The following is a 24,067-nucleotide window of genomic DNA, read 5'->3' as shown; positions in this document are numbered from 1 at the left end:
ATTGCCAGAGAGAGCATTTTATATGAACTTTCAGTGGTGGAGATGATGAGGATTTAAAGATAAAAAAGAAATGGCTCTTATATTTATATTCCTCTGCTACTCCGGTTGTTGTTGCTCCGCTCTCTGCCATTTTCACTTCTGATAAGGGACCAGGCGCGTTGCATTGTGGGTAACAGTATGCGAAGCAGACTGGTCCGATGCATACTGTGGATTTTTCCAGATTCAGTACGTCATCCGGGTGTTTTTCTCATACTACAACTCTGACATTTGTTCGCATACTGCATACTGCATACTGCATACTGCATTTTGGTCGAAACAGTAGGCACTGCTAGTATAGTATGCAAATTCGAAAACAGCCTGTGTGTTTCCCTCCTCTTTGATTGCCCCTTACATGTTTCACCTGTGTCTTGTTGCACACCTGTGCTGATTACCTCTCTGTCTGTTTGGCCTCTGTGTTTCCTTGGTTCTTTGTCAGCTCATTGCAAGTCCGTCCATGTCTCCCAGTCTTTTTGTTTTCTAGTGTTTTTGAAGATTTTTATTCTTGAAAGCGTTTTGGATTATATTCCGGTTTTTGGATTAAGTCCTCTTGAGTTGATCTGCATCGGATCGTCCACCTCCCTATGACAGGTATAATATTTTATAATCGATAAGCAAAACATAACCTTTAGAAAAACAGCAAACCCTTCATGTATTAACTTTATAAAGTAATAACCATCAGTGCAGAAATCACGTTTGCTTCTTTGCTTCTTCACACCTCACCAGCATTTCCTCCATCCTCTCCTTCCTTCCTTCCTTCCTTCCTGTCCATCCACAGACTCTGAACCAGCCTCTACAGTCCACCGAGGGCAGATATGTGCAGGAACACTCTCAGGTACAGACTCTTAAAAACATTATGTGAAAGCACATCCAGTTCCAAGGCAGGAAGGGCAAACAATTTGTGAACCGAGCTGGTTCCCACTCTGCTTTGAAACTTTGTGGAGTGGACTTTATTTTGTACACACGCTGCATATCAGCCAGGAAAGCCAGCGCAGTGGGCTGCCTGAAGAAAACAAGGGAAGCTGAACTCTGTTTGTGCGCTGTGTTCATGCTGTTTGGACGCGTGTGTGCCTGTCCTCTGTTACCTTTGCTTTAGCTTTGCAGGGATAAACTATGTACACTTTGTTTCCCACTTCAGATGTCTGCAGGATTCAGTAAACAGAAAGTGGCACTGCTACTTCTGAAATTATTTCTCCACGACAAAGAAACAAACAAACTTATGCTGTGAGTTGTGTTTGTTTGCTGTTTGTGCGTGCTTTGTGAGCCTGATGGCGGCTCTGTGCTGAATACAGATGAAACCCTGGGGTGGTCATGTTGAAAATGTAAATCTTAAATTGGTGTATGTATGAGCATATGTGTGCAACTGCAAAGTGCATGGTTTAAAAGTCGGCTTCCTTCAGATCCTTACTGTGGATCTGTGCATGCTGCAAACAGCTTCAGGTTTGATCCCCACGCCGCCGTCTCTGCACGCCGCCGCTGCTGTTTTATCTCCAACAGGTCTTCATGGTCTTAACTTAATGAGTCAAAGCCTCTGCCACTCACCCTGTTCGTTTCCTCTCCATCTTTAATGCCTAACTGACTTATCTCTGCCTGTATTGCCTCATATTACTCCTGAGAATTTAATCTATTCATGTTCGGGGCTCAATCAAAGACCCGCGTCATGTGAAGCGCTCTGCACGGGGCTCAAATTGCTGGTGAAGCAGTCATGCGTGTAAACGTTGCCCCTCTGTGTTGTCTTAGTACAGGACCGTCCCATCGAACTGTGAAGCACTCACAATGATTAGCTTCTGCATAACCTGAATCAGCGCCAAAGGGTTAAAGCCCAGTTTTAATGTAGTTCAGGCATTACCGGGCTTTGGCGTTTGGCTCCGATCCAAAAAGACAATTTAAGAGAATTACTGGAGGCACATTAAGTTGTCAAGCGAGCTTTTCCGTCAATGAAGCCCAAAGAAACATTGTGTAGCTGGAGGGAAACGCGTCCCACACATGAAGCTTTGTTAATTTGCTGCATGCATATCCCAGATGAACCGTCCTCAGCTGAAACGGGTCCTTCACAGAGCCGGGAAACGGTCTTCAGAGGTGGACTACAGCGAGGCCTCTGCTGTGTTTCTGAGACTCAGGCAGACGTAAAAACAGAAACACTCCATTTAATCAGAGGGCGTTAACACACTGCACATGTACAGTGTGTGTGTGTTCAGTCAGAGGTGAGAGGAGTGAGTTATTTAGGCTTCTACGCTCATTTATTTCAAACGCTATAATCTACAGTTCTGCAGTTTCATTTAGCAGACGCTTTTTTACCAAGTGGCGTACGACACAAAACATTAGGTGCAAGAAGATTTAAAAAAAAAAAAGTAGAATAATGTAGCCGACAAACCACAATTAACTGCTGCAACAATACTTCAACCTCCAACAACATTCAGTAATTGGTACAGGGGGGCGATATAGCCTCAAAATTGTATCATGATATTTTAGGGAAATTTGCGATAACGATATTTTTGACGATATGGGGAAAAAAAACGAACAACTTATTGTTAAGGTGGGCACATACTACAGGAGAATCGGGCTGATTTTTGTCCCGATCTCTCCCTTACGATCAAAACCAGCAAAAGCCTGACTGTCTGATGACTTCATGTGTGATTTTCCTGTGGTGTGGGGAAGGCCTCCCATTCAGAGATCGTAGATAATGAATTTAATATTTGCGACTAAAAATCCTGCAGAGTTGCAGGATGATCTTTGTGAGCTACCGTGTTGTGCTTGTGCTGCTCAATCTGCTGAATCTGCCGACTGTCTGAAACAAAATGAGCATCTGTTGCTCCACTTTTTGACTTGGTATTCCCCAAATACACCAGATAATCGGCTCAACTCTACTTCAGAGGAGATCTCTCTAAAGCAGCTTCTGGACAAGACAGTTATAGCACCACCTACAGGCCTGGCATGCTCACTACAGTGTTTTCAATCCATCAGCGTTTCCGTGTAAATGCAGATTCTTTTTCACTGCGTTTTTCGCGTTTTCAGATAAACCGTATGGAAGCCACTTTTGCAATCACTGCCTACGGCTACACAAGTTTGAAATGTAAACACAGTAAGTAGGTCAGATCCAGAGGAAATCTGACGTTTTTGAGGAGGTTAAAAAAAAGTTAATATTGGAGGTGAGAAACTTCATAATTCTATATGACACAACACATTTTGTCTATAAGGACACCAACAGAAAGGAGAAGGCATGGACTGAAGGAGCTGACGTGTGGAGGGGGCCAGATGAGGTTAACATGCTAATTAATTATCATGAAAGTTCGTTGTCATGGGTGGATCATGGATTCCTGCAGGAACTCCAGAGATGCATCCAGTATGAATTGGCCCAAAACCCGTGGAACTGCGCTGCTCAATGCTCATGCTTTATGTGTGAATTAGGGGTAATGCTGATAAAGGTTTCAGACGTTCGGCTCAACCACACCTCTGTCCTTGAAGCAAAAAATCCACCGATAATAACGTAGCTTTCATGTCCTCCTCACGTGTCTTCACAGCCTGGTTGTATTTGGCCGTGTGTTTTACCTTTAGGTGGAGGAACATGTTTGTGGTGTTGCCACCCTTCCCGGTAATAGTTCTCCTGCACATTTTACAATTAATGTGTTTTGTTGTGTGTCTGATCTTTGGTCAGTTAAACTACTACTAGTGCTGAAAACTGACTAAGAGCTGAGATTAAGGGTCTAAGTGTTCCCTGAACAGATGAGTCTTCAGACGTCTCTTAAAGTAGAAAGGGACTCTGTGGATTGTATAGAGTTAGGGAACAACAGAGAAGAGTCTGGCTAGTGATTTGGAGCCAGGCTGGGCTGGGAGCACCAGGCGTCTTTCACAAGCAGAGGGTAGAGGACCAGAAGGAGTGTAGACCTGGATGAGGGACCCCAGGGAGGCAAGAGCTGTTCTTGTTAATGTTTTGTAATCCAGAAGAAGAGCTCTGAATTTGATTGGAGCTGCCACTGGAAGCCAGTGAAGAGAGATATAAAGAGATAGAGATAAAGAGATATAAGAGAAATTTCATGAGTTAATCTGCACCTGGGTCTTTCCCCACTTGTGTTTTTCACTCTGACAGTCGGCTCCTCTAACTTTACATTTTCATTTATTTTCTGAAACAACAACCAGAATCCAATTAAATATCTAAAACATCTGAAACAACTTCTCCTGGAGTTGTTTTCTCCCTCGGTCTGCAGCGTCCAGAGAGACTCCTTTTTTTTTTGTGATAAAGAGTGAAACTCAAAGATAGTCGAGGTTAGAGCTTTATAGAAACAACGTGTCCAGAAAAGTTGGCCCATAACCTTTAATAACCCAGACAGCGGACCTGACCTGTGTGCTTTATGCAACTGCACCAAAATGTGATAAATCTGACGCCAGCCTGAGCCGCTCGTCTCTCTCTTCTCCTCTTCTGCTCATACAGACGAAGATTTGTGTCATTTCATCCAAACATGTCACAGGCTGAGTCCTGGGTTCGTTAACTCTGATTTTTATTAAGCTTCATTTAAAACAACAACAACAACAAATAAAGACATTATTGAAATAAAGAATAGTTATTTTTCTTCCAGAGGGTATTGATGATTAAAGACACTGACACTAAATAAAATCCTGCGTTAACATTTAGTTGAACTAAATCTTCATCCCATCTGTCAATAAAGCCTGCCACCGCTCTACTTCACCTCCTACAACATCAACAGCCCACCAACTTTCCATGCACCTGTGGCTAACCTCAAGTTTTACAGCCCTGGGAAGATAACTACATCTACAAAAAGACTAATCTGGAAGAAAATACTGATTTTAATTCTGTGTGAATGGAGAAATTTCACTGGCTAAATATACATGCTTGATATGTGGCAAAATATAAGGAAAAAAAAAAATCAAAAATAGCGCAATATCATCAATAAATGTTAAATAACTTAAGTATTCTTTGAAAAAAAATTATAATTGAATCTTTTTAAAACAAATTCCACAGAATATAAATATTTTATTTTTCCAAAACGTGACAAATTCTTAATTTATTTATTTTTTGCAAATTTAGCTTGTTTTTGAAATTTTTGCAAATGATTGAAACCCCCCCCCCCCCCCCCCCCTCGTTTTTTTTTATTTTTTTTGGGGGGGGGGGGGGGGGGGGGGGATTTTATACATTTAATTTTTCTCTAAGAAAGAAATTCCATTTATTTTTTAAATCTCTGAAATTCTTTTTTTTTTTTAAATCTTTAGAATTAAAAAAAGTGATTTTTTTTTGGCCAATTCTTTAAATTTCAACATTGTCTGAAAATTTTGCAAATTTCTTTCTTAATTTCTTGCAAAATTTTTGAATTTAAAAACTGTTTGGAATTTTTGCAAATTTTTGCAGTTTAAAAAAGTTATTCAAAATTAATTTATTTGCAAATTTATTTGATTTTTTAAAATTTCTTGCAAAATGTTTAGCTTTTCAAACCTGTTGAAATTTTAAAATTTTTTTGCAGTTTAAAATATATATATATATTTTTTGCAAATGCATTTGATTTTTTAAAATTTATTGCAAAAGTTTAAGATTTTTCAAAACTGTTTGAAATTTTTGCAAATTTTTGCTGTTTGAAATAAAAAATGATTTTGTTTTTTTTGCAAGTTCTGCAAATTTTTCTTACATTTTTTGCAAAATTTTAAGATTTTCAAAACTGTTGAAAATTTTTGGCAAATTTTTGCAGTTCGAAATAAAAAATGAAATTATTTATTTTTTTTTTGCAATTTTATAAAATCTTATGTCCAATTTTACCAATTAAAAAAACACTATTTAGAAAATTATTCCTCAGATTTTAACAATGTGTATAGTTTTTACACGTGTCTTTGTTGTGAAGCTAAAGTTTATTTTTTGGCTCCTGAACCACTTTAATCCAGGTGAGCTGAGGGGAAATTGGCTCCTTTAAAAAAAGGTGCAGACTCCTGATCTAGAAGCTTTAAAGAGGATGGAAAGAGGAAGAGCAGAGATGTATTAATGTATCATTTTCAAACGATCAGGGATGAGAGCCTCAGAAATGACAAACATTAGCCCGTACTTAAACAAAAGATCATTTAATGTGGTGCAATATGAGCCGAGATGGTTTTACTTCCTTTCTTCTTCCTTTAAAGCGTTTCATCTCCCTTCTTTGAGTTGTTTTCGCTCGTGTACTGTATTCAACCTGGAATATTTCCAGTGAACACAAAAAGCGGCTCGGTTCTTTTGACAGCCGCTGAATGTAATCATCAGAGGACAAAACCCAACATAAGTGTTTTTTAATTAAGGACTCTTTCTTAGAAACGCCGGAGGCAGCCTTTAATCTCAAAGCAGCACGCTGCGGGGAAAAGGGATATATTGTTTTCAGGTCAAAATTAAATTCTCCAAAAAAGGTTTCTGTCGTAATCAAAGAGCGCTTCGCCTCAGATATAAGGAAACATGTTGTCTGCAAATGTCTGATGTCTGTTCTTCAGAGGGGGAGCACTCAGAGGAGCAGTCTGACTCAAGTTTCCTCCTCCTCCTCCTTCTGCAACCTGTGATGTTTGAAGCGTAAAAAGTTTCTGACTTCAACCAAAAGTGTTCGTGTGGTGCCGGTGGAGACGGAGAGGCATCATAATCAACATTCAACATTTTTATTTTTTTTTATTTTTACAGTCTTTAAATATTTAGCTCAGCAAAACCCTCCTTTTAGAGTTTAGTTAAATATTTAGTTTGCAAAAGTCTTTGTGTGGAATTGAGTTAAATATTAATTTAGCAAAACTTACATTTAGCATTTGGTGAAATATTTAGTGAAGGATCAACTTCTGTCATGTCAGAAAGCTTTTTAGAAAAATCCCAGCGTTCTCTCCACCATGGAGATTTTTTTAGCTTCAAAACAAACACAGTGATTTAGGCTCAGCCTCAGGAGACCCTGACATTAAAAAAAGCAGGGTCTGGAAATGTGTCTGCAGCAGAATTTAGGTGTAAAGCTTCAGACTGAGAAGTCTACAGGTAGAGCAGGGTGAGCAGAGCGATGCACGTCTGGAGTCAGAGAGGACGTCTGGAGTCAGAGAGGACACAGTCCTGGACCTGGAGCAGGATTGAGCTGCTGGGAGCCTGGAACCTTAAAACCTCCTGTGACAGAGCCGGAGCAGTCTGCACAGCGTGGGAGGACTGGGTCAGTGAATCAGAGAAGATGACCTGGAAAACCTTGTTCCTGTTGGACTGGGGTCCTCTGTCAGAGCCGCTGAGGCCGAGCCAGGCGTTGATGCAGTCAGCCAGAGTCGATGAAGAAGTTTGACGCCAGTATCTGACTCCTGCAGGAGGAAGAGCCCATTAACCTGCCAAATGTGTGTGTCTGTAGATGTTTAATACAAAATGTTTTCTATTACAACGAAACGACTCCACTAATCCACCAACTTTTAACGACAGAGGTATTTCAGTAACAAATCACCTTATTATCTCCTCTTGTCTGCTGTTTACCTGCAGCCAGGCTTCTCCCCACAGTCTGTGCAGAAAGACATCATTAAAGTCACAGATTACACATTGAAAGGACTAATATTTGGGTAATTGTGTGCTCCACAGACACCGGGAGCTGTACGGCAATTTAATTTAAACAAGGCATCAACAAGTGCTGCAGCCAGGGACATGAGGTGTAATTAACACCAGATGGAGGAGAAGAGGAGAGGATCTGAGTGCTCCGTGTGTCCTAACAAAACAATCAAAGCAATAACAGCAATAAGCCCTCTGAGTCAGGGGTCTGCAACCTTCACTGTCACAGGAACCTTTTCACTCACCTGATTAAAGTCATTCTGAGCCGCGAAATCTACTTTATCCACCATAAAGACAAGGGGGTGTAAAAATTCTCTACATAGTTAAAATCTAGGAAATAATTATTTATATGAAAAGATTTTTTTTATTGATGAAATTTGAGATGTCAGAAAATTTTGAAATAAAAAAAATGCTAATATTAAAATAAAAAAAGGCAAAAATTTCAAAAAAATTTGGACTTTAAAAAATGTAAGAAAAAAATGGCAATAAATTTTGAAATTGCAGAAAATTTATAAAATTAAAAAAAGAAATTTCCATTATTTAAAAAAACTGAATTAAAAAAAAAATTGCAAAAGTTTCACATTTTTTCAATTTTAGAATACTTGCAAAAATTTCTAAAAGAAATTAATTTTCATAAATATTCCCAAAAAATTAAATTTCAATTTTTAGAAAAACTGGAAATTTGCAAAAATTAAATGAATAAAAATAAAAAATGGCAAAATTTTCAAAAAATCGGACTTTCAAAAAATGTAAAACATGTCAAACAACTTTAAGACAGAAGACAGTGTGCAAAAATTAAAAATATAACAATCAAAAAATGCCAAAATAAAAAAAATGAATTTTAAAAATAGCATTTTCACATTTTTTAAACTTAAAACTATTAGCAAACATTTCTAAAATAAATTAATTTTCATAAATTTTTCCAAAAAAATGGCATTTCAAATTTTTAAAATCAAAATATTCAAAAATTTAAATGTATGAAATTTGAAAAAAAAGAAAAAGATTGCAAAAATCCCAGATAAATTGAAATTATAAAAACAGAATTAAAAAATAATAAAAATAAATTTTAAAAAAACAAAAAATGTTTCAAAACAAAAAAAAATTGTTTCAATATAACTGAATTTTTTTCAAATAAATAAAAACTTTCTTTTTTGAAAAAGAATACCTGAACTTTATACAATTTTTTTTGATAATACCACTCAACTCCTCATTTTCAGTGCCAGTTTCTTTAATCATCAATACCCTCTGTAAATTAATAAAAAATAAAATAAAATAAAATAAAATATTTAAAATATTAAATTAAAAAAAACTTTATAGTCACTGCAAAGAGGTCAAAGAGCTGCTTGAGGCTCCAGAGCCACAGGTTGAAGACCCCTGCTCTGAGTGCTGTGAAGAGGCTGGGTAAAGATTTCACTCCGTACCTCTCGTTGAATCTTGTCAGGTAAAGTTCAGAAAGCTCTTTCTGCAGCTGGTTGTCACTCTCCTGGTCTGACAGCCGACCTGGTGGTTACAGATATTAAAAATTATAAGGTAGAGACATCAGTCTTCTCTCCGAAGGTCCTGTTTGCTTTTAAGAACCACAGAGACGTCGCAGTTAATTTGAGTCTGCAGAAAAACAATCCTCACATGATTTAACCAGCACTGTAATGACTGCAACAGAAAGAGATCGTTGTGTTTGTTGATGAATATTTTTCACCACTTAACTTCTGAAAAGAGATCAGCGTGATGAAACACTCCTGCCTGAAACATACGAGTATCACCGAGCATCACAGCGGGAATGCTAATTCTGCAAAGGTTATCTCCATGATGAATTCAGATAACAGGATTTCTCTTTAGCTGCAGAATTATCATTTCCACCGCCGTGCTCCCCGTCCCCCTCTCACCTCCTGACCTCCCCAAAGAGAGGAAATGTCCCCTGAATGTTAAAGCAGTGATATACAGATCCTTGTTGGGGAAAGGTCATAGGGTCCCACTCCTCCTTTAACCTTTGACCCCATCACTGGCTGCTGTGGATTATTAGAAATCTGCAGGGCTGGACGTAATGAATCACAAATACTCGAGTTACTGTAGTTAAGTAGATTTGTTTTTGGTACTTTTACTTTAATGAGTATTTTTTTAAAGGGGCCATATCATGCTTGTTTCTCCTTTCCACTATGCCAGACTAGGATGCCTGTAAAGCATTTCTGCCCTCAGTACAAGTCATTTAGTTCCTTCATTGCCCCACAATAGCGTTCTCAATATCCTCATTTTAGGCCATTCTGAAGATCTCGTTGAAACGCTCCGTTTGGAGAATGACCTCCAGTAACCTCGCAACGTCACAGCCCTTTGTGCTCTGATTGGTCAGTTCTATCAGAGGGGTGGAGGGGGTAGAGCAAGGGGGCGGTTTTTGCAGCATGGCAGTATTTACAAAATTGCCACATTGAATGGAGCAGACCGAGCGAGTTTGCTGTTTGCCAAAACTTCACCGTAAGGCATTGATAGCACTAATAAAATGGCAGAGTGTAGGATACGTCCTTTGGTATTGGACCCCGAGTCAGACCCGGACGGTTCTGCAGCTCAGGAGGAAGAAAATCCACCTGGACACAGATCATCTCAGGACGCTTCAGTGTGGTGAGTCAAAGCGGTACTGTAACATGTAGAGTTTATACGTGGAAATATAGGCAGACTTCACCAATAAACTATTTCTATAACAGGGCTCCATCCTGCTCCTTCACTTTTCTCTGTCTGTTTTATCCATCATGCTGAAAGTGTCGTCTAAAGATCGCCTCTACCCTCAGTTCATCACTATGTTATTACCGCAGCATTATTGTGGTCCAGGTTCACAGTGCATGTCAGAACAAGCATGCAAATATCACAGTCTCACAAGTATTACCACGTCTACTAAAACTACAGTGTTTTAACTGCTAATTCACCATGTAAAGCCCAGCTGCTCAGCAGAGCAGAGTCCCTGCATCCAGCACTCAGTCAGTCGGCTCTTGGTGGGTGTATTCCTCGGTGGCGGTTGTGTGACTAACTGACATCACAGAGGAGGAGCTGCTTTATCAGATTACTCCAATAAAAAGAAAGGATCCTCGTGTCGTCACGAAGGTCGAAATCTCGCGGCCAACTGGCAATGACCTATTTTCAGAGGCATCAAATCTCGTTCTAGGATATCAGAAAAAATACAATATCTCATTTTTTGAAAATTCAGGGGGTGTAAGGTCTTGTTTTCAGATTTATTATATTATATGTAAGTATCAAATCAGGGATCAGCATGATATGTCCCCTTTAAGTGACTTTTCCAAGCTCACTTAGAAAGTCCTCTCTGCTCCTTTAAATTGAGAATTATTCACAAAAGTGCAACTTTATTATTTTTCATTGTTTTGGATTTTTTCCCAGAACAAGACTCAGAGTTCAGCAACACATGGCCGTCATACAAACCAGGCTTGACTGTCAACACCACGGACACTATCTGTGAATGAGGCCTGATGGGAGGTAAACATGACTATTTAGTTAGCTGACCGTAGGAAAGTGCCAAGATAATCATTCAAAACAGACCGTTGGCTAACGTGTCGGCAGCTTTCATTAATATTTATTATGTAACTCAGTGCTGGACGACTGAGGCATGCAAACCAGCTCCACGTTCAGCTCACACTGAGGGAAATAAAAGAGTGATCTGTTGAGTGTCAGATTGACTCTGAGAAAACCCTCGGTAACATGAGCATGATGCAGAAATGTTTGAGCATCAAAACAAACAGAGTGACGCCTCTTTACTTTATCAATATGCTCCAATAATCAATAACAGCGTGCATGAGAGCATAATTCAAAGTGTCAGTCAGAGGAATAACACTTTATGAATGGACAACATGACAGTGAGAGCGTGTTAGTCCATCAATTCAGCTTCAAGAGGAAGAAATCTGATGCTACAGCAGCTCACACAGATATAAAATCTTCATGCCAACAAATGTCTGATTCACGTGTCTAATGTATGCAAACGACTGGAGCCAAAGAGAGGAGGAATGAGAAAATATGGAGCAACACATGCTGAGATAATTAATCACATCACAGACCGTAGATCTCCTCCGTTCCTCTCACACAAACCGCGCCGTCTCCTCCGCGTGCTTCTCATGCTACGGAGCAAAATGACCCATAAGTGCTCCCTAATGGAGTCTTCGTATTCAGCTAACCTCACATGGAAACTTGCTGAGGCTGACGGTTCGGTTCAGGCTGCACGCTGCGCTACACGGCACGTGTCAACATGTTTTACACATGCAACGCTTCATATCTGCCAACACGCCTTAGCCGGCTCTGTTTGCGTGTTTTCGAAGAGTCTCCCAATCGAGGTTATGCAAGCGGCAGCAGAGTTCATGGAAAACCTTTAAATGCTGAGAGACAAGCGTGGAAATGAGGCTTTGTGGGTAGTTTGAGCTTAAATGTCTCGAGAAGAGTCAGTCAATATCCAAATCTCTGATCTTGTCCAACTCTCCTATCGTGGAATTAACACATGCATATTCGATCATGATGTCCATCATTGTCCAGTCAGCCAGCCTCCACCTCCACAGGGTCCAGGACTGAGCTTCTTCAGCAGTCTGTTCAGTCTCTGTCTCCTGGATCCTGTCTGCTCACAGCAGGTGAAGCTCTTCCAATGTAGCTCTGTTAGCCATGTCTGTGAATAGCATGATGCTACTCTGCCTTCTGGTATTCCCTCTGTCGCTGGGTTAGCACAGCTAGCTCGTCCATCTTATTAGAGATAGATCTTACATTCCCAATAACGATGGATGGAAGGACAGGTCCATGTCATCACTACCAGCACGTTATCCTTACCTTGTGGGGAAACATCTGGTCTAGCACCAGTTAGCACTGACATGCTAAAGGCTGCTGACAGCTGATTTCACATGTAAACAATGCAGCCATGGTTACATGTAGGATCTCCAGACAAACACAGGAGAAAAAATAGTAAAAATATCACTGAAGACACAAAATGTTTGGTGTCCATGACCAACAAATGAGCCACACAAAGTAATGACCCACTCCAAATGCAGAGATGACGAAAAAGAGACAAAAACATTTCAAGAAACGGACAAAGAAGAGAGAGCTGCTGCAACAGGAAGCCACAGCAACAAATTAGTGAGAGGTTGATTTTCTGTGTGAAATCCTGTGACATTGCTACGGTTAGCGGCTGTTTAATGCCATCAAGCGGGCACCTGTAAATGTCCCATGCTGCGTTCACTCCATAGACTGTATATAGAGTGGACAGTGTGGCTCCACCATTTACTATTGTATGATTTTGAAGCCAAAATTCCCCGTCACAGGCGCAGCCATTGTAGCAGTTTGCAGCCAGAGTCTGAGCATTAGAGACTGTGAGGGATTCTGGGAGAATCTGAGTGGAGCTAGGTCACAAAAATTATGATAATTTTCTTTGGAGAGTCTAATCACTTCTTGACTCTACCTCCAGACATATTTTACAATCCCCGGAAAAAATACACAAGAACATCAGCTATTAATCATTGTTAAACGTGGCGTAAAGCCTCATTTTTAACCTTGTATGACTAATGAAAATGAAACTTTTCAGAAAAAAGAGGACTTGGATACAAGACAGCCAAATGATATCTTCAAATCACCACAACAATCAGACGTGAGAAACATTTCTACCAGGTGTAATAATTTTTTAAAGTTTGACCACAGCCCATCTGGAATGACTGGGGAGATGGATTTTTTGACCTATACTGCAACCAGCCACCAGGGGGAGCAGTTTTTGTGGAGACCTCACTTCGAGCCCAGCAAGATGAAGCCCATTTTTTTTTTTTTTTTACAGTCTATGGATCACACAGGCTTGGAAACGTTGAACTGTACAGAACATACATCAGTTATTAAAAACCAAATACTGATAATTCCTCTTAATATATATTTTTAAGTCAATACACTTCCAAAAACTGAAATCTTATCAAGGTTTTTTTTTTTTTTGCCTTATTTTAAGCAAAAAATGTCTTATCATACTGGATATGAGACATTCAACTTATCAGTCCAGGAAAATGTCTCGTTTCGAGTTATTTAACGACTAAAATGAGGTCTGAATTGCTTAAAAACAGGTAGCAAGAAAATGTGATTGGAAATTTGAATTTGAATAATGTTTTAATACAAGAAACTTTTCTCTTCTTCCATTAGCAGATTTTTTTATGCTAGCTACCTCAATGTCGCTCATATCAAGTCTGAAAAGACATTTTCTGCTGAAAATAAGACAAAAACAATGGATAAGATTTCAGTGTTTTTGCAGCGTATTGGTTCCTGTTACTAAGCTAATTTTGACTAATGCTAACTGATATTAAGCTGTAAAATTCTACTCTCCTGCTGTTGTTTTCAGCGTTTTAACATCAATCTGATCATTTAGCTAAAACTGCTGCTGTTTCCTCATTTAATTAAAAAAAGGACTTAATTAGCAGCAGGCTATCTTTATTTTGAAATCCAAGCTTCCTCATTAAACCACCAACAGCCGTTCATTACAGCCTCTGAGTGGCTATCACTTCATCTCCACACAAAGCCAGAGGCTCTTTTATTTAATACCCAGCAAGTATTGTAACATGACCAGCAGCGCACGGCTTCCTTTAGACTGACAAAATGAAATACCTATTAACCTTTTAAATTGCACGGTGCATATGTAAGAGTTGGATTCCCAGAAATCATTAATAAGCTGCACTCGAGTGGCAGCTCCAGGACCCCGCGGTTATGCAAGAGAGCAAAAAAAAAAACCTGCCTTCATCAGATTCTCTCATCTGCATACAATCAAACTGTGCAGCGAGCCATTAAGGAGGAAGACGCCAAGGTAGGCGGCTTACGGAGGAGTCTATTTCTTCCTGACCAACAAAGACAGGAAACTAATCTGTCAGTCCCGAGCAGGCGATGAGCTGCCTGTTGGTGGGAAAAGCTTCCTCGCTCCTCTCTGGCTGCCGGCGACATCAGGCAGGTTCAGACAGAATCTCTATCAGGATCCCTCAGGCGGCGGTGGCGTGTGACACGTGTCTTCAATGGAGAGATGACGAGAAACTGAAGTTGAGCTTTCAGTGTGGAAAGAAGATAGATAATATTCACATAAAAGAAACACAGACTCATTATTTTGATGAGAAACAGCTGGTGTGCTGCCAATTAGGCCCTGAATTTACATTATTAGTGAAATTTGCTGCTGGCAGTGAGGCTTTTTTCTTTGTGTGGCTGAGCCGGGAAAGAAAATTGGCTCGACAGACAGGCGTCCACGTCCACTCTGTGCAGAGAGAGATATTACTTTGGCATAAGTTTGGGAAGCGAAACATGCGTGCAGAAATGCAGTCTGCGTACGAGCTGGCAGATCATCACTGCAGATGGAGCGGGAACATGGAGCCGTGCCGCTCTTCAAAGGCTCAGGTCTGTGTGTTATCCAGTCTTTAACATCAATAAATCATGAGAGTTTAGTCGCACAGATGGCGTTTTTGTTCCCCTCAAACCAGATTATAATTTCAACACATGCACACAGAGTCGCCCAAAGTTTGATGCCTTCACATTCAGCCAGGGCCTCTGGGCTGCTCCACCTTTACAGTCAGGTTTCAGAGGTGGAAAGAGTCCTAAACTATACTTGTTAAAGGAGCGATGATGATGTCAGAGTGATGTCAGAGTGATGTCATGGTGCTGCTCAGTCTGTGATGGATGTTTCCTCTGTTGATATAAGTTTACTGTCATACAACATGTTCAAACTTTACTTCATCACATCTCAACCATTGGCACTAAAAAAAAAAACACATTTTCAAATTAAGATTATGAGTGCCAAAAAAGATGATTTCTAAAGAAGAAATAAGAGCAGAAGAAAGACGAACAGGGGAGTTATAGAGCACGAGACAAAGGCTAAAATAAGAGCCTTAAAATAAAACACAAGCTCAAGGCTAACACACGGGTTGAAGGCTAAAACATAAGCTAAAGACAAAAGCACAAGGTAATGACTAAAACACAAAATAGAGGCTAAAACACAAGCTAAAGACTAAAACACGGGTTAAAGGCTAAAACATAAGCTAAAGACTAAAACACAAGGTAAAGGTTAAAACACAAGCTAAAGACAAAAACATAAGCTAAAGACAAAAAACACAAGCTAAAGACTAAAACACGGGTTAAAGGCTAAAACATAAGCCAAAGACTAAAACACGGGTTAAAGGCTAAAATATTGGTTAAAGGCTAAAACATAAGCTAAAGACTTAAACACAAGGTAAAGGCCAAAACACAAGCTAAAGACTAAAACATGGGCTAAAGGCTAAAACATAAGCTAAAGACAAAAAAACACAAGCTAATGACTTAAACACAAAATAAAGGCCAATACAAAAGCCAAAGACTAAAACACGGGTTAAAGGCTAAAACATAAGCTAAAGACAAAAACCAGGGCTAATGGCTCAAACATAAGCTGAAGACAAAAAACACAAGGGACAGACTAAAACACTAGCTAAAGACTAAAACATGAGCTTAAGACTAAAACAAGAGCTAAGGGCTAAAACATGGGTTTAGTGTGGATGGTTAAAGTCTAAAATATGAGCTAAAGGCTAAAACACGGGCTAAAGGCTGAAACATATTTTTCTCTGCTGAAAACTGTTTTCATTTGTTGCAATGGTGGATACTGGAGCTGGACTTGCAAAAACATAAAGGACATAAGGGTAGAAGAAAGCTAACAAGAGAGTAATAGAGCACGGGCTATAGGCTAAAACTCAGTCTTAAGGCTAAAGCGCAGACCAAAGGCTTAAACACGGGTTAATGTGTTTGTGCTAATGTTGTCTCCAATCCACAGTCAGCAGTTATTCTGCAGTGGTCTGTTCAAACTTGAGAGTCTATCAATAAAATGAAGAGCCAGGTTACGTTAGCTCTGCTTGGTGAGGTTGGAGCTGGTAGATGAGCTCTGGTAGAACAGAACCAGGATTCACTAACGTTACACGTTACAGACACGTCTCAGAGCACCGGGCTGTGAGGAGAGAGAAATATAGCAGCTGCTAAACTACGCTACAAACTGACAAAGTTAGCTTGTTGTCAGGTTTCAAAGCGTAGCTCTACCTAAATGTTACCTCGGGGCGTTAGATCTTGTGGAGCTGGACTGTAAGCTGCCATTAAAAGCACCAACAAAGAAGAAATCCCTCAGAGGATCTACAGTCATCCTGCTGAATCATATCATTCACACCACTCCAGCCTTTGCGACACCTGAGCACCTGATGCTGTCAGGGTGTGAGGGTTTAGCGCTCCGGCTTTGGGCTGCAGATTGGGATCAGGCCTTTGAACTGATAAAACTGCTGCGAGGGGATTTATGAAGCTAATGCAATAAGAGGATGATTTTGTAGCAATTTGTGTAAATCTGAGACAGAGTTTACTATTCAATTTGTTTCCTGGTTAAATATTCAGGTCACAGAGTTACTGCTAAAGGTTTGTGCAGGTGAGGAAACAAATTAAACAAATGCAGAGCTCAGATATTCACGTGAAGGCAGCAGCAGCAGTATTTGCTCTCAGGTGTTACGAACCCTTTAATGGGAATTGTATTTAAATTTGCTGTGACATAGCATATCTAAATACTCGGAGGCGTCCTTTGAAACTCTCATTATGACTTTAATTTAAGGATTCAGCTGCAACAAATTCGATGCACAAATAACAACAAAAAACGGGAAGAAAACTCAGGAGGTGCCGGGAAATGATCAAATTGAAAAGCAAATAATGGAGCCCATAAGAGAGCAAGCTAATTAGCATAATAATGAATACTCATGTGCTGTTATGTGGCAGCGTACATGCTGTTAACTGCGCTGAGACTCGGAGATGATTTGTTCCTGGCCTTTGAGGCTCTGGCTGTACAGCTGATGACTCTGACAGAGAAATAATGAAAAAAGCAGCTCGCTCACATCAGACCTCTGTAAAATTCATTTCTGCACATCTGTTCCCCTGGAGTGTCGGCTCGATGCAGCTGTAAAGTATGTGGGAGTGACAGTCATTAAACGGGAAGAGCACAAATGGCGAACATTCCCCATCAGCCGGCGTTTATTTAGAAATGAAAGGGCCTTATTTGTACACTCAGTTGGTTTTCTCTGCTCGGGGGACAAACCAAATAATATCCCAGCAGTGGAGATAATAAGTTTTAAAATCTGCCTAAGTGTTGAGCTGAACATGAATCACTTTGTGTAATTTATTGGACAGAGCTAAACTGTGTGAATTCAGGCTCATTCAGACTTAAAGTGGGAGTCACATGACTGATTTCTGCCCAATCATACACACTAAAAACAGCTGGGTTAAAAATTACCCACTTTGGACTGTTTTAGCAGGATGGGTTGGTCCATTTTAACCCAACAGATGAGTCAAATCTTTGACCCAAATTCTGGGTCAGATTAATTACAATTCTGGGCTGTTTTGGCGTCATGTATTTGTTCAGTAATCTGTCCAGATGTTTGGTTAAATTATCCAATAAGGCATAAAAAGGTTGTTCCAATCCAGCTATATTTAAAACTTACTACTTAAAAACCGTGGAGCTCGTACAGCTAACTTTTCTTACAATTCAATACTTTTATGATTTTTTGGGATGCCAATTTGATTAAAACTGCGATTCTTTAAGATTTCAGATTTTATAATTTTAAGTTTACCTCTTCTTCTTTTTTTTTTCTTTAAGTCAGACCAGGTAAAAAAGTTGAAAAATGATGATGTCTACAGACTTCATCTGGAGCCATATTCTCCCCTAAACAATGCGCATCACATGTGAGTCTGTTTTTAAGATTTATTCAGTGTCCATCATCAATTTTTTTTCAACACAGCTTATAAATAAAGACTCAAATAAAGGATTAAATTTGAAAAAATAAATAGATAAATAAAATATAATAAAATAAAATAATTATAATAATAAATATTCTTTTTAACAATAAATAAATAAATAAGTAAACAAATAAAAAAATAAAAAAATAAATCAGGTATTAAAGTCTTTAAACAAAAAAAATTGATACAAAGAAACATCTTTTTTTTCTTCTTCCACCACTACTGATAGCAAGTCTATGCTGTGGAACGCGGACAACATGTCCGTGCTCTGGAGCACAGAAAGTGTATTCATGGCATGCATTGCAGAGACAGCCTGTGATCTCTATGCAAAATTGTGGAGTACAGTAGCCTCTGATTTAACAATGATAATAATAATAATAAAAATAATAATGATAATAATAATAATAAAAATAAAAATAATAATGATAAAGTATTACAATATTCATAATAATTTTATTATTATTATTATTATTATTATTATTATTATTATTATTTTATTATTTTATTATTGTTATTTATTTTTATTTTTTTTGCAAAACAGATGTCTAAAGGGATTTTTTAAGATATTCATAAATGCTTCACAAACAGATATAAGTACCTAACAGATTCAGTACATATTCATTGTGTTCCCTCCTTACTAATGGTTGCAAAACATTTCTAAAAACTATGCTCTTAAAATGTAAAGAAGTTGTTTCTTGAAGTTTGGTTACAGATATATGGAAATGAAAGTTTGCTGATACGTGTGATTGCCCGGCCCATTAGCAACATGACGTTCAAATCACAAACAATCCAGGTGCTGGGTCAACTGATGTATGTTGGATTGACTGATTTTAAATTGGCACTTGAGTTGCACAAAAATGACCAAAATTTAATATAAATAACCCAAAATGGGTCAAACACATTATATACCCAGCATACACATATAACCCAGCATTTGAGTTGAAGAAATAACCCAATTGTTTTCAGTGTAGACATAAAAAATAAATAATACAAAAATAACGACATCTAAAAAGCATCACGATGCACGACCACCCATGCAATTTGACACTGTCCAATGCAGCCGCTTTTCAAATGATTCTCCTTGCAGTCATAAAACCAGCCTTAGTTGATCATAAATTTCTTTTTTTTGTCCTTGACCTGAAAACATGCAGACATGACCTTTGAATGAGCTGCAGGCAAATGTCTCCATCATCCAGTGGCCCGAGTCATGAGAGCAGACATTACTCCACTTTGACCCACTCCAAGCGGCGGGTACACCTTCATCATTTTAATGGCCTCATGCTACAGAGGCTCAGACATAAAAGAAAGGAGCACTGTAATTGTGTCTGTCCAGCTCCTGTGATATTGTCTGTGCTGGGATCACAGGGTCTGGTAATGATGGAGGAGACTCTGTGGGTTTTAACAAACTGTGGCCTGCAGAGAGAAAAGACTGCGGCAGTCACAAAGTCATCCCAGGGTTTTTCTTTTTCCCCTCTCCAACGCTAATTCAATGTGAAAAGCAATTTCATGTGGAGGCTTTGAGATAATATCTCACTTGAATCGTATTTAGGCAAAAGATGATGTAGGGAGGAAGATCTGAGGCGTCTTAAAGTGGAGTTTAAAAGGAGCTCAGGATGTCAGGAGCTGGATACACAGAGTGAAAAGACAAACCAGGTTTATTCAGAACAAAGTGAGTGATCGGGACTTAGCGTTGTGTGCTTTCTTTAAAAAGATTAGTGAGTTTAAAGAGTCTCATCAAACATATCACTTGTTAAATTTTGACATTTTTAAACCTCAAAGCTCAAAACGTTCCTCGTTTCACACACCCGTACACAGCTGAATCCTCACCTCAAAGCGCCTCTTGGAGTCGTATAAATAACTGAATTTATGAATACTGAGTGACAGGTTGGCTCCGTTAGCTACCTGCTAGCTGTCACCTCAGCTTCAGCCTCCTAACGTGACATCTCAGCCACGGTGATGTCTGTTGGAGCTCAGCGATGGATGGACGGCTAATGAGGGCAAGTGTCAAGACTGGTTTACTTTCACTTCTCCTCCACAAATGAAGTACTCTGTTGTTAACGAGCTACTTAGCAAGCTAACATGTAAACCTTTGGCAGATCCAACGACTTCCTACTTCTACTGCTTCAGTCCTCATGTCAGGTCCAGATCAGATCACCTCTGGTTTTCAGAAACAAACTTCACAGCAGCATGGCGAACACTAAGATACAAGCAGCATTAACTTTCCAATTTGGACTTCTTCCTCTAATTCAAGGGTCTTCAACCTGTGGCTCTTTGACGCCTCTACAGTGGCTCCTTGTATCTTAAAAGAATATTATTAAAACAAAGAATTATTATTTTTCTTAAAGAGGGTATTGATGATTGAAGACAAGGCACTGACACAAAAATCATGCATGAATATTTTGTTGATCTAGATATGCATTACCCCTTGCAAGAATTTGAATTTCAATTGTTTGTGAAATTTTGCAATTTTTTTTTTAAACTATTTTTCAAATTGTCACCTTTTGATTTTTTTTCCCCAAAATTTTTAATTTAACTACTTTTTTTAAATCTTAAAAATTTTTAATGTCAAAAAAGTTTGAACTTTTTCAATTTTTTAAAGAATTGCAGATTTTTATTTTTTTTTTTTTTCAGATCAGATTTGTGAATTATTTTTTAAAATCATTGAAAACTTCAGCAGTTCTTGGATTATTTGCTTTTTTTTTTTCAAATTAAACTTTTGCAATTTTTCTCATTTTTAAGTTAATTGCAAATTACACTTAATTTTTTTTTAATTTTGATTTTTTTTTTAATTTTATTTTTAAATTATCACCTTTTGAATTTAAAAAAAAAATAGAAAAAATAAATAAATAAATATATATATATATATATATATATATATATATATATATATATATATATATATATATATATATATATATATATATATATATATATTACTTTTTTAAAAATACATTTTTAAATGAAAATAAAATGAAATTATTCAAATTTTTGGAAATTGCAGATTTATCTTTTTTTGGCAAATTAATGAATTATTTTTGAATGTATTGCAAAATTTTCAAACTCAAAAAATTATTGAAATATTTGCTATTTTATTTCAAATTAAACTTTTCCAAATTTTTCAAATTTTAAAATTAATTGCAATTTTCAATTTTATTTAGAATTTTAATTTTTTTGAAATTTTCGCAAGTTTTTAAAGTTTTAATTTATGTGAAATTTCACAAATTTTTGAAATATTTAGCTAATTTTTCAAATTTCAGAAATTCTTGAATTTTTTTTTATTTTTTGACACTCAATTTTTCAAATTTCATTTTTGTAAATTTAATTTTGAAAAAATATTTAAAGGAAAAAACAAAGACATCAGGCGTACAATTTTATAAATTCAAAAAAAAAAAAAACTTTTTGTTTTTACAATTATTTACTATATTTAACTGGGTATATAATTTATAATCGTTATGAAGATAAAGTAGATTTTGTGGCTCCTGAATGACTTTGATCCAGGTGAGCTGAAGTAAAACGGCTCCTATGAAAGTAAAGGCAGCAGAGCCCTGGCTTAAATGAGTCAGATCTGAGCAGGAAGGTGAAGTTTGTGTGAAGAACTGAAGGATGATCTGTGGTGATTTCCTGTAGGGGCCGGTTTCCTCTCACATGAATGCCTCCATATGCTGCATGCGTTACACATGAGAGCTGCGGGCTGAGAGAGACAGGAGCTGCTCTCAGTGGTCCTGCCTCGATGCTGCGTCTGTCTCTGGGGTTGCTGGTTTGCATGTGTGAGACCAGACTCATCCTGCATCAAAGCCCTCCCTCTGTTTCATACTAATTCCCTCATTTACTCAGGCTCCTTCCTACAGCCCAACCACGTCTGCCACATGAATGGATGTGTCTTAATGATCCTCTGAAATTGAAGTTAAAAAGTCTCGGGGAGTCTCAGAGGAGTGTGAGGGAAACCATTTCTCCGTGATGTAACGTTGCTGCACCAGCTGCTGCCCTTATATTTGCTGATTTGCGCGTCGCCACCTTTGTAAACTCTTCTGGAGGAAGTATTCATCACCCTTCCTGGAGCACTCAATAACACCGCCGAGCTTCAGCAATCTTTGAAATGTACGGTAATTATTAAAAACACCACTTTTCAGATATCTGCTTTTAATTAATCGATATCAAGCTTTCCATGAAACACTTCCTGATTTTCTAACTCTCATTCAACGATGGCGTCACATGACTCTGAGTATTTTCCTTCAAAGGAAATGCCTGATTTTCCTCAATTGGTCCAAATCTAAGTGAAACTCAAAGAGCAGTTATCAGAGGGATGTGACGGATGTTTCAGAGTCATGTGTGACTTCATGAGCGAACAACGTGATGGGCAAAAAGTTCAACATTTCATGGATTGTGTCTGTTTAATTTAAAACCCTCGCAGTAACACTGACGATCCAGCACTGATTGATCTGACACTGATCAGTGCAGCTCAGCGATTCAACATGAAGAAATCCTTTCTATTAAAAGTTGCATTATTTCATACGTTAATTGGCTCGCTACTCCACCAATCACATTGCAAAATGTTCAGAATGTTCTGGAGAATTGCATGTGTATCACTGAAATTTCTAACCCTCTTACTTTTCAAAGTATTCAACATTAAAAAACAAACATTTTCCCATAGAAATGAAAAAATGAGCAACAATTTGCAAAAAGTTACCAAATTTTTAAATTTCAAAACCCTTGTCAAAATTTCATAGAATTGCAAAAAAATAAATAAAATGTAAAATCAATAATTTGTTTTTTTAAAAAAAATTCTTAGTACTTGTTAAAAAATAAATAAAATAAAGAAATACATAAAATAGAATTTGAATAATTTGCAAAAATGTCAAAAAAAATTCACGATTCTTAAAAAAATGCAGATATTTGTAGAATGAAAATTTTAGTTATTTCATAAATTTGCAAAAGATATAAAATTTTAATGGGTTTTAAGCTTTATCAACAATTTTGAAAATTTAATAAAAAAAATTGAAATTTTGAAAATTTAATAAAAAATGCAAAAATTTGCAAGAAAAAACAAAATTTTAAAAATCAAAATCTTGTCAAATTTTTTTAGATTTGCAAAAATAATTTAAATGTAATATAAAAAAATTGCTTGATTGTAAAATATTCCTTAAAATTGTAAATAAATAAATAAATAAATATAAATAAATAAATAAAAATGGAATTTGAATAATTTGTAAAAATATCAAAAATAATGCAAAAATTCCCCAAAAATTGCAAAAATCTCAAAAAATTGAAAGCTTTATTGCAGGTGGTACATATTTAGTTCAACAAAATGTTAATACATGATTTTATTTAGTGTCAACAAAATTTTCTATTGCGATATTTTTTAAAAGCTACAAGGAGCCACTGCAGAGGAGTCAAAGGGCTGCATGAAGCTCTAGAGCCGCAGGTTGAAGACCCTTGTTTATGACCAACCCAAGTTTCTTGAATCCTGTAGTTTAACTAACAAGCTTCAGGGACCTGAAGTCATCAGATTTCATCGAATCAATCCCCAGAGGTTGCTTTCAGGGGCTCCACACAGAATGCTAAAAGCTCATTTCTCCAAAAACCCTCTGGTGTGAGGAGTTGGCAACCCGGGAGGACGGCAGAGCAAATGGTTGTTTTCAATAATTTGGATGACTTGGCCACTATACGAGTATTACACAGCAAAATGTGGCGTGCAGATGGAGTTGGTTTGCTGCTGTGTTTCCAAACACTCTGCTTTGTGCGCTTTCAATCGATTCG

General features: G+C 37.8%; 1 long non-coding RNA gene across 1 annotated transcript in view; it reads left to right on the top strand.

Annotated features, from left to right (window-relative positions):
- The first annotated feature begins 451 nt into the window (after positions 1-451).
- The window catches only part of LOC141810174 (uncharacterized), a 32,212-nt gene continuing 8,596 nt past the window's right edge, over positions 452-24,067 (top strand). The window contains exons 1-2 of the long non-coding RNA XR_012600055.1: positions 452-627; positions 815-871. This is a non-coding gene — a long non-coding RNA (uncharacterized LOC141810174). The remainder of the gene's footprint in view (positions 628-814; positions 872-24,067) is intronic.

This window comes from Halichoeres trimaculatus, unplaced genomic scaffold (genome assembly GCF_033239565.1).
Source record: "Halichoeres trimaculatus isolate MK-OKI-2021-1 unplaced genomic scaffold, fHalTri1.1 fHalTri1_scaffold_20, whole genome shotgun sequence".
Taxonomy (NCBI): Eukaryota; Metazoa; Chordata; class Actinopteri; order Labriformes; family Labridae; genus Halichoeres; species Halichoeres trimaculatus.
The sequence above is the reverse complement of the archived record's forward strand: the minus strand, read 5'-3'. Positions and strand labels throughout refer to the sequence as shown.